Source organism: Rhyacophila brunnea, unplaced genomic scaffold (assembly GCF_057557595.1).
Source record: "Rhyacophila brunnea isolate RB1 unplaced genomic scaffold, BYU_Rbru_1.0 scaffold_9, whole genome shotgun sequence".
NCBI lineage: Eukaryota > Metazoa > Arthropoda > Insecta > Trichoptera > Rhyacophilidae > Rhyacophila > Rhyacophila brunnea.
Genome location: NW_028233361.1, coordinates 27,211,742 through 27,223,775, shown reverse-complemented (window position 1 = coordinate 27,223,775; position 12,034 = coordinate 27,211,742). Strand labels below are relative to the sequence as shown.

Below are 12,034 nucleotides of genomic sequence, written 5' to 3'. Positions count from 1 at the left end.
AATGTCAAAAACCTGAGGATATAGGTTTATAGCATGACATGTTTACAGTATTTATTCATTATTTTTTCTTTCGCTGGATTCGATGCGAAACGGTCCCTTTGACTAAACGTTGAATTGCAGAGTTAATTATATAAACCATGTTCGAATCGCGGTTGAGTATTACTTTTTTTATATCTAATTTAGTGCCTTTCGTGAAATATCTTTTTGAAAACGGTAAAACATAATATTTTCGTTCAGTAAAATACTGAAGATGATTTTCCTTCAATAACCTACCACCCTTCGCCACTGACGTACAGTATAAAAAAAATACACATAAATTTTAGACACAAACTTATAACCCTTATATGGTAAGAAAGGGAGTTATGAACTCATCGCGCCGCACAGTTTGACATAGGCAACATAGTTGGTCGTACTACTTACAATACCTACCAACGAAGAGTTAATAAGCGATTGGGTAGGAAAGAATATGTCATTCTGGGTTAGCGGAAGAGAGAGAAGCTTATTAAATGTAATGATATGAAATTGCCCACATGCGAACCTATGTAGGTACCGGTGACTCGAATAAAAATATTAGAAAGTACACCTAGCTGTGACCCGACCGCAATGTGAAATAATACTAACCATATATTATCATTGGTTTAAGAAGAACACGATGGCTTTTTTGTCACCTGAATCGTACTCCAAGCCACGTTAGCACACATTAAAATAAACTAAATTTATAGATTTATAAAAATGTATTTATAACTAAATAAATACTTTTAAACAGCAAAGATAAACGAAAATTACATAATTTCTGAGAAAATATATTACCCACCCATTTTATAATAATTACCCTATTATATACCCACCCATTTTATAAATATGTTATCCAGAAAATATATTACCTCACACACCCACGATGGCCGCGTGGCTTAAGGACCGGTCTATAGTGTCGAGGGTCCTAGGTTCGAATCCTGGGTCTGCCAAGTATACAAATTGTTTTTCAATTTGTGTATGAGTCAGAGTATGGACCTAATAGGTTGAGCAAGTGGCTGACATCCATTTCTCGTAAAAATAAAATCTGTTAATACAAACCTCCACTCTGTGGAGGCCCATATGATCCTATTAGTATCGGACATAGTCAAAAGAAAAAGAAGAAGAAAAAAGAAGAAAAATGTATTTATTACTAACTAAATAAATACTTTTAAACAGCAAAGATAAACGAAAATATACATAATTTCTAAGAAAATATATTACCAATAGAAAAATCGGCCGGTCGCCAATAGTAACTCAATTTGGAAAGTGCTTCAGAGAGTATTAAGTTCCATTAGTTAAAATTTCTCGCAATTTAGTATGACGCCTATAACATTGTGTTCTATGTGCATGGGCGCGAAACCCATGAGATGCTGGTTCGATTCTAGCTGGGTATAGTTACATAGTATACTTTATGACGGTCAGGCCATAAAACACAAGTTTTAGAAAAGCGCGCCGACTGCCCTTAAATATTGCAGGCGCGTTAAATTAACGTGACAAACTTTAATAAATACTATTATGATAGAGACGTAACTATTGAAGAATAATGTATTTTTGTATTTTTCCACACTCTAGATCCGTAGTCTTTTATACCATACCCAGTAAGGTAAGTTAGTTTCTATTAATTTTGTGTTCCCTCCTTTGTGTCCTACCATGACTTTGCATAATATATACTACAGTCTCAAGTAGACGAATCATAAAAAAACTGCGTTTCTCATTCAATTCATTTTTTTTTTTTTTTTTTTTTTACATATTGTGGACATTACAAATTATAAGTTTAAGACGTTCACAACATGACATGAAACATTATTATAAAAAAGAAAGAAAAAGAAAAGTAATAAAAGGGATAACAATGAAAATATAAAAAAGAGAACATAATATAAACATACAAACGTAGTGAAAATACAATTATACATCTATAGTAGTTAAAAGAAGTACACCGAGATTGCTAAGGAGACCCTATTTTAAGAATTTATAAAATAGCGTCTACCTAAACTCACCCTCGCGCAAGTGGAATATATTATCAACACCCGAAGCAATTTGGTTGAACATAGTTATCACCCTCCCAATTGGCATTATCAGTGGCAGGTTGGTTCTGCACCTTGGGAGAATAAACAACTGATGGTCCCTATTTCTAAATTAGTTATAAGGGACACATAGGTCAACACTGCCCAAAATGGCAGAGTTCTCATTTATACCTCGTATAAGTCGAAAAAAATACGTAGCTAAATAAAAATCTCGGTACAGTTCGGTTATGAGGAATACAGCGGAAAACACATTTTGAAAATACCCGATATAGTGGATTATTTGTTAGTTTGGGTTAGTTTAGGTTAGTGAGACCCCCGGGGTTCCAGCGGCTAGTGACACGAGCAGAAACGCCGACCTTCAGTTAGTGTTTGTGGCAGAGTATGGTTGAACGACATAACTATACAAATCTAGCCTTGTAGTCAATTCTACTTCTCAATAGCCTTGCGACAACCTCACGACACGGTTCAGACAGGATATATAAGTCCCATGGTTCTAAACTATGGAAGAATCAAGAATGAAATGGTCAAAAAGACCATGAACAGGTAACCACTAGCGTAATCGTTTAGTATTAGGAAGTAAAATGTATGTTGTTAACCTTTTCTTTGTAAATGTAATAAAATTTTACGTAAAAAATTTTCGCCTCCGAAAATCAAGAGTGCTCCAGTGTAATTGGAACGCTGTGACCACAGACCTCGAAATGTCACGTCGTGAAATATCAGCGCGATGTATTTTTTAATATAAATTTCCGGGAAATCTCCATTAAACTTAGAAAATAAGTTATGGAAGAGATTGTTTATGTAAAATTTAGCAAGTACATGCTTCAATAACTTTTATAGCAATAATGGAAGTGTATGAAAATTGGAAAAGAAAATTGAATATTTATAAATTTATATACTGTATAATTGTGAATAAAGAATTTTTATACTAATTTTATCAATACAAGATAGAAGCTAACTACTGTTATAAAAATACTGTAAACGCGTACCTATATTTATAGACGCGTAATTATAATTATAGATTTTGTTAATGCTATAACATACTGACTATAATGAATATTGTAAAAGTAACGATTGGAAAAACTTAAGATTCTGGTATAGATGGGTTTCTACCCATAAACAATAATAAATCTTAATCGCATCTTGGGTAAATAAAAGAATTAAATACTGCAACTAAAAATACAAATTGGCGTGTGACCTTGAACTTTAACTGAATTCTGTCCGACTAGAATTTACGGCCCAGCTGTGCTGGCTCGCGAGGTAAAAATAGATTCAAGGTTACATCCATATTACTATATAAAAGTCACTATGCAAGATTAAATAAGTTAGTAACTGTTCGTGTATAACATCTTGTTAGGATTAAGCATTTATATATTTAAGTTGAAATGTTAAGTATAATATTATAGTATTTTCTCGTAATAATATTCGTCCGAAAAGTAAATATCGAATGAGAAAGTTTCTGCGGCTCCAAACAGTTTTATTAAAACTTAGTAAAATTCTATTGGCCTAAAAAGGCCAAGAGTGGTGGAAAGGACTAGTACGTGGGTGTCAACCTTTCATTTTGACATTTTAAATTTAAAGACTGCCATTCCCTTATTTAGTACCCGAATACTTATTCCGATACCTCGATGGAAAGCTAGAAACTTTCCCCTTCGTTTGAACACGAAAAATCATATAAAATCAACTATTTTGCTTACGTCATCCTAACTGCGCATTTAAGGGACATGTTCTAGAGGGTGCTTGAAACACCCCTATTAAGTCTTAATTTTGCGAAAATAAAGTAGAGTAAATTTAACCCGACTAAATTAGAAGATATCTCTATTAGAAAGTTGCCAGGAACGGGAGATATACGTAAATTCATCCCGTGAGAGAAAGATATAGATCTGCTATCCCTTACGGACTGTTTCCTGTTAAACCTCTATCCGAAGGGTATAAAAGGCGACCACTTTTCCCGTAAAATCATTAGTTTCTACACTCTTCACCAGCGATCTTCAGCAAGCAGCAGTCCTCACTGCAAGCTTGTGAGACATGGTTCTCAGTACATTCGCGATTCCTACGTACCAGTAAGTCCCCTTCGACGGGCAAACGTAGCGCGAATAACACGTATCTGTCGGTAGTGACGTCGGCCGCTAAAACGTAGCACGAATACCACGTATCTGTCGATAGTGACGCGTTCGCGGAGTAATTTTATTTTTCATTACTCATCATACGAGGTGACGTAATCGGGATAAATTACGCGATCGGATTTGTTTTATAAAAACAAATTAATAAACTCAGTCTGTAATAATAAATTTTACAAATCTTTTCGGGATTATAAAATAAATTTTTGAAACTTTATTAAGTAAACATAATCATAAAATAAATTTTAGTAAACAAATTCATAAACATGAAAACAAATTTTAGTAAATAAATTTGTAAACATTATGCAAACCTTTTGTAAACAAGTCTGTAAACACAAATAAATATTTGTAAATACACTGTGAACATAAATAAACTTTATAAACAACAATAAAATAATTCTATTCTTTTATAAACCTAATACTGTGTGACCAAAGAATAATTTATATTTTCTTCCTTATGGGAAAATATTTCATGAATTAAAAATATCCAAAGAATATCTGCGTATACATTCTCTGAATTAGGTGTGACTTTTTGAGAACTTGTGAAAGATTTCACAGAGATCCTATAGTGAACAAATAAATAGTTTGCTGATACTTTAATGAGATTTAATTACGGGAACAATGACAGTTAACCTTATTGTGTGACCGTGAACTCTAGTACCTGAATAAATTCGGCACCACACCAGCTGAGAGTTTTATTCGGGAATTCAAAAGTTGTGATACTACAAAGGAGATCCACCTCTCCTAGTTCATCACTAGTCTCCTCAGTGACGGCCCGGTAGCATTATTGAGCTAGCCGTGAGCCGGGTCATGTCACTAGCTCAGGTGTCCATCGAACCCCGGATTCACAAAAAAAAGTACGATATATTTGAGGGTGGAATTAAATAAAACCACGTCTGTCTCGTGTAACTTGGTAATCCTTATATTTTACACTTTCTTTACATGTTTAGGTTTTGCAATTAGTTACGCAGGTCCGTATATGTCGGAAAGGGGACGCTTACTAATTACTTTTTTCTTTTTCAAACTTCGCGTACCCACGCCATTCCAGCAAAAGGGACTCTCGTGATTGGCCAAATTTTATCGCGTGATCTTTGATTCGGCGAATCACGAGCCTGACCCTGGCGCAGGCGCGTCGAAATTTGGACGTTGCCGACAAGCGCGGCAAAATTTATTATATTTAAATACTTATATTTAGTCTTAAAATTATCGCTTTCATCCATCATCATTTATACTTTTTAAATTAAAAAAAATACTTACGTGGTTGAGCAAGGAATCAGATTAGATGTTTTATGAAGCCGTTTCTAGAGGTCAGGGTTACGTTTCGACTTGAGCTACTAAATGATTATTTTACACCGGGAGAAGCCCGCCTGTAACAGGGGTGTATCATTAGGTTAGGTTAGGTTTGGTTAGGTTAAACTAACAAATAATCCAGTATATCGGCTATTTTCAAAATGTGTTTTCCGCTGTATTAAAATCTCTTCTAAATTGCAGGCTGCAGTATGTAATGCCAGCGCTCCATTGGCGAGCGAAAAGTCCGAGGACAATAAATCGTCCGATTTGTCTATGCTCTGATACTGATCAACGAACGAATAAAAAAGTCGAGCTGCCAAAAGTGAAAAGTTACGATTCTCGTAATGTCTTCCGATAATCCTATAATTTTGTGTTATTTATATGTAGACTTGCATAAAATAACATAGCAGTGAAAACAACACAAGTTTTACGATTTCTTTTATGAATTTCATAAATACAAATAAAAAAATAATTGGTAAATCTCTCATTTTCTAATGTGTAAATTAACAAATTAATCAATAAAAATGATTAAAACAATTACAGATTTTTTTCGGTCCGAATGATTGCGTATTAGTCAAATCGAATTTGCATAGTGATCGACTGACGAAGTCTGGCAAAAATATCAAACATGTTTGAAATCCAACGAGCCTGGTCTGCGGATTAAAAAGTCCGCAGGTCTGGGGTGCTCCACGCGAAAAAAAAAGTCCGAAGACTGTAAATCGTCTGACTTGCGTGCCAATGGAGCGCCGGCATAAGCATACCTAAGAGAAAGTCAGTTGGTCATATAATGTACACCACAAAGGTTTCAGCACCTGGATCACTTGGCATTACAAAATAATATAATAAGAACTATATCCGGACATTGATCGTAGGCAACAAAAAAAAAACAAAAAAAACAATGCTGGAAATAGTGCAGTAGGCAGTGAAACGGTTAATAGAAAATGACAGTAATGATAATACTCGTTGACAGTTGGCTGTCTGTGAAAAAATAAATAAGTCGCGACACAAAAGCCGTGGGAATGTAATAAATAATAAGTAATAACATATAGTCACTTTTCCTGTGCACAAAAACAGTGTTTTCACAAAACCACAAAAACTACTCGCTCTGTATAGCGGATAATTTAATTTTCTTCGAGTTAAGTACTTACATTAATTCAATCCGCAGGGAAATTTATTATTGTATTGTACGATAATCCCACGACGTTTGTGATATACATAATATGATCGCATTGCACGAAAGAGAATCTTAGAGGATTTCTATTTTAGATGGTTTATCCATACATACTGATATTTACAATGAGCTGTACTTACATATTATTAAGTTTTTATGAGAGAATTTTGCAGACAATCGAAATTCAACATACCGAAAGAAAATGGTATGGGAAACGTATCAAATGAAAATATAAAAGTATTTTCGTCCTATAAGATCCAGTAGGTTTTTTCTATACACAATGTGACATCAGCGGCTGTTGACTGTTGTTTATCATATCTATGTATTGAGGTGGTTAATTGTTACAATAAGTTAACCGTCTAAACCAATGATACTCAACCTTTTTTTTCTTCGGGCCAAATACATATATTTGTAAAGTAACGCGGGCCGCATCACTACTGGTGTGACGAAAAAAGTCATGAAACCCCCCCCCCTTTTTACAAAATATTTTGGAGATTTTAAAAATTATGCGTGTTTTTTTTTTTAAATTAATCGTGTGCAATAGCAACACTCTTATACCAGATCTGATATGGACCATAATGACAATCGTCTTCGGGTGTCACTCCCTGTGCGTCAAAGTCGAAACGAATCTCAAGAAATACGAAATTCCTGATAATAAATGTGTTTCGGGCCGAACATAAAAGCTTGAAGGGTCGCTGGTTGAGTATCGCTGGTCTAAACTGTCAAAAGTGCTATATTTTAACAGGACCTCCCTCGGCTGTGTTAACTTTTAGAGCGAGATAGACAGTTTAGACAGGTAACTTATTGTAACAATCATGGCCCCCACAAGGAAGTGGCTGACAGGGCTCTAGCCTGTAGGGCCGGCGCGGTGGGTCAACCAGTTAAGTGAGATAAACACACCACAAAATGGCTCTGATAGTAAAAAATCTATATCACGAGTAGAATTTTGTGTGTGTTTCATGACTGTCACAAAAGGGAGTCGCGATCAGTCCTTCATAATATGATGCCGAGTGCTGACAATAATTCAAGTGGATTTATTTGAAAATGCCAAAAATCGCTAAAAAAACACGGAACCCTGGAGTTCCGCGGAATACCATTTGGGGAATACTAACTGTATAACTTTACACTACCCTTAATCTTAGCGATAAGATGGGAAGGGGAGGAGGGGCTCCGAACACTGTGGCCTGGGGGACCGCTTCAGGATGTGGGTGCCATGGTAACAATTATAATACCTCAATACATAAACATGATAAACTACCGTCGATAGCTGCCGATAGAGCCAACCGGCTTCTAGGAAGAAAAATAACGATGCCAAAACATCTAAAAGTATCGATACGTGTTAATGACAGTCCTACGTATCTATCGCCGTTTGTAGTCGCTTCTAATTTCAAACTCAGCATTACAGACTATTCTTGAAATGGCAATGAGCACGACATGTCATGAGGAGATAAAGAATACACGGTGATACTAAATATCCGATAATTTATTAACAAATATCCTTAAAAATTTTCTCTATACAGTATTTCAAAGATGCAATTATGGTAATTGACACCCACGATGGCCGCGCGGCTTAAGCGTTGGCCTATTGCGCCGTTGGTCCCAGGTTCGAATCCTGGGTCTGACAAGTACACATATTATTAATTGAGTTAGCATTTACTTGGTAGAATTCCATTTTACAAGAAATGAAAATATAATTAATATTAAATTCTACAGGTTTTAAAAAAGGAAAGGAAAGTTTTATCAAGACTAGTCTTGATAATGGTGTTACAACCGAAATAGCTATCGACAAACCTTTTTTAAAACCTGTAGAATTTAATATTAATTATATTTTCATTTCTAGTACACATATTGTTTTTCAATTTGTGTATGAGTCAGAGTATGGACCTAATAGGTTGAGCAATTGGCTGACATCCATTTCTCGTAAAAACAAAATCTGTCAATACAAACCTCCACTCTGCGGAGGCCCATATTATGATCCTATTAGAATCTGACATGGTCGAAAGAAGAGTTATGGTATAAGCAATAGGTTTTTTAAACTTGATCCAATCGAAAAATGTCTACATATATAAGTACATTGTGTACCTATTTTAGTGTTTATTATTTCGACGTCTTATAAAGGTGTTTCCATTAATCATAAATAAGCCGTTTCATGAAACAATAACTTTTAGGTGGTATACAACATAAAAATATATTCTTATGAAACACCATGTATAAGTGTAAAATGGATGCTTGGTAAAAGTGCACACTGTCTGAAGTAAAATTTTAATACTTTGCTCTTTAACGCAAAGCGGTGTGACATACTAAATATTTAGAATTTCATGCGCAGTTATATTTTCATTTTTAAACCATGGAATGAAGAGACACTTTTTAAAACTACTAGGTATATGCTACATAAAGAGAGAATAGTTCAAGCAACTGAAAGAGACTGTAGATGTTTCAATACTTTCGATGACGAAATAAAGAGATTAAAGCTAAAAATATTTGCACATTCAAATGGATTCACGATACTTCTTTATGTAGTGTGATATTGGTAAACGTACTATAAAGAGGCACTGCTGTAACTGTTGGAAGGTTATGGTGGTGAGTAGGGATTCCAATCCCGGGATCCCGAGCTATTTTCGATACCTATGAATCCAGGGATTGATAAACATAATCCCGAAACTTTCGGGATTGATTTTTTTATCAATTATCATGGAAAATAAAATAAAAACGAAAATATAACAGAAAAAATACCTATAATAACAAATAACTACATTAGAAATAAACTGAGTTTGAATGAAGTTTGATTTATACCCATGTGTAAGTTGCCAATTCATTTTAAAATTAGAAATATTGGAAAAAACAATACTTCGCACTAAACAAAGTAATTCCACCATGATCTCTCTCTTACGTTTTACGGCAGTTTCATATTTGGCTGACTAATTAGATTTATGAAGTGGACAGGTCATAAGCACACCATGATTTGCTTTACTATTTTAAATCTCGCTTACCCATTCATTAAGTCTTTACTATCAGAAACAGCAATCTCATAATAAATTCACATAATTATTTATATTACAATATTATTTACTCCATTAAAACTTTTGTATTTCCAAGATTGAACGTATACAATATTAACAATAAATGTCTTAAATAGTATAAATTATACTAGATTTATTTTTGACCGATTTTATCAATGTTATTTGTAAATATAAAAATTTTATATTAACAATGGAAAAAAAATGCCAATCTCGGGACCAGTCCCGGGATCCCGGGATTGTCAAATTGTAATCCCGAAATCCCGGGATCTGAATTTTGGCTCGGGATTGGATTCCCTAGTGGTGAGTATTTAAAGCGAAACCACGTTGAAGTAGTTCTACTGGTGCTGTTTCTTATTGTAGGTTGGCGACCAAATTACAAAAAAAAATGTTTATTTAAGTACATTATAGTAATTTTATGACCATACCCGATCATAATAAGATCATATGGGCCTCAATAGTGTAGAGGTTTGTATTAACAGATTTCCGTTTTTACGAGAAATGGGTGTCAGCTACTGGCTCAACCTATCAGGTCCATATTCGGACTCCTAACACAAATTAAAAAACAATATGTGTATTTTCCAGATCTAGGATTCAAACCTGCGGCTCACGACATTCTAAGCCAACGCTTTAGTCGTTCGGCTATCGTGGGCGTAAATGTGAACTTTACAACTTATAAATTAAAGACGTTCATATCATGATATGAAAAAATATATAAATAATATTAAAACATTATTCACAAACAAATAAATAAAAACAGTAATAGAGAAAAACACTAAAAGGGTACACATAAAAATATAAAGTACTTAGAATTATACCGAGTGAGCTAAATATAGACCATATTATATTAAGAATTTATAATACAACGTCCACCTAAGTTAACTCATTATCATGTAGGTGGGTGAAATATACGAAGCGATTTGGTTGGATAAAGTTATTGCTTGCCCAATTGGCATGACTACTGAGAGGTTAGTTATAGGCACCTTGGAAGAATAAAAAACTGCTGTTCCCGATTTTTAAGATAGTCATCACTCATCAGACAGACTTAGGTCACTATTAATAAGAACGGCGAGTTCGCATTTGCACTCAGGAAAAAGTACGTAGCCAAATATACTTGCAATACTTCTCCCTATAGTGAGCGTCGTATCAGAGTGTAGTCAAGATGAGCTTCTTCAGCCCACGCGTCGGTTTCTGTGTGTGATTCTCAGATGCTTCATGAAGAGGTTTTCTGACAGATTATTTAAACGATGAATGGATGATAGCCACTTGCCACTTGGTCAACTTCAGGGAACTCAGAAATAATGGAATCTGAAATACCCAACGGGTAAGGAGTAGCAGGCAACCGATCTCGAGTGCTGAAGAATATGGAATAAACGTTAACGCGTGTCAAGAATACGTCATACGTATAATACTGACAACTGCTCTCGGTTTATACATTGATGCTCATTTAATATTGGCGTATTACACACATTATAGCACGTGCATAATGCGTGTTCCACTTTCGTAGAACACTGACATATTCAAAACCCTGCATTAAAATGTAGTGTATTAAATATAAACTATCAGGATTCTATTTATTAATCTGTTGTGAGGAATCTATTGGGCACAAACACGTATTGCAAAATAACATGCTAATTTTCCGGACTCGAAATTCGAACCCGAGACCCACGACTTCACGAGCTTGTTACCTCTCAGTCATTGCAGGCACGGTTTCAAAATGTGTAAACTTTATAAAAATCGATATGGTTAAAAGGTATAGACTAAATATAAAATATATGTGAAAGACTTTACAGTCTATATTCGGTACTCTATACGGAAAAGTTATATATATATACTTATAGAAAACAGTGTTCGGAGTAAGCCCCTACCCCGATAGCATCTTTAAATAAGACTACACATGTGTTCGGTAAGTAAAAATAAAGAGAAAACGTATACATACCCCTCTATCGGGCATATTTGCACGGGTGGATGCCGAAAACCAATTTAAAAACTACTTTTCCCCTGTACGTAACAACCATTTTCTGCGACAGATAGTTCACCCGGGCGGAAGATCGTTTTACCTGAAAACAGAAAAGAAACAGTACGGTGAGACTTGATATTTTATCATAATTTTTAAGGGGGAGTGTAGTACCTACATTTAGCGACAAAATTCGAACGACACAATTTATTACAGTTTACTGATAGATAATTTGTGACAATGGTCACAATGCCAAAGCTCAATTGAATATAAATAATTACAAGATAAAAATAACTTTTTATATACAACGTTTTTAAATTCTGTTTAACCATATTATAAACTTAACTAGCTTAAACGATTGAAAAAATTTGTACTTGACATGTCATATTGATTTCCATAGTAACGCATGTATATATTAATAATTTTGTTGCTAGGACCCCAGA

General features: G+C 34.6%; 1 protein-coding gene and 1 long non-coding RNA gene across 2 annotated transcripts in view; one reads left to right on the top strand and one right to left on the bottom strand.

Annotated features, from left to right (window-relative positions):
- The window catches only part of mgl (low-density lipoprotein receptor-related protein megalin), a 625,899-nt gene that overhangs the window by 259,568 nt on the left and 354,297 nt on the right, over positions 1 to 12,034 (bottom strand). The window lies entirely within an intron of this gene.
- On the top strand, positions 1,761 to 7,187 carry LOC147063465 (uncharacterized). Its single transcript, XR_015072109.1, has 3 exons — positions 1,761 to 2,345; positions 5,533 to 5,662; positions 6,203 to 7,187. It is a non-coding gene; the product is annotated as an uncharacterized LOC147063465 (long non-coding RNA).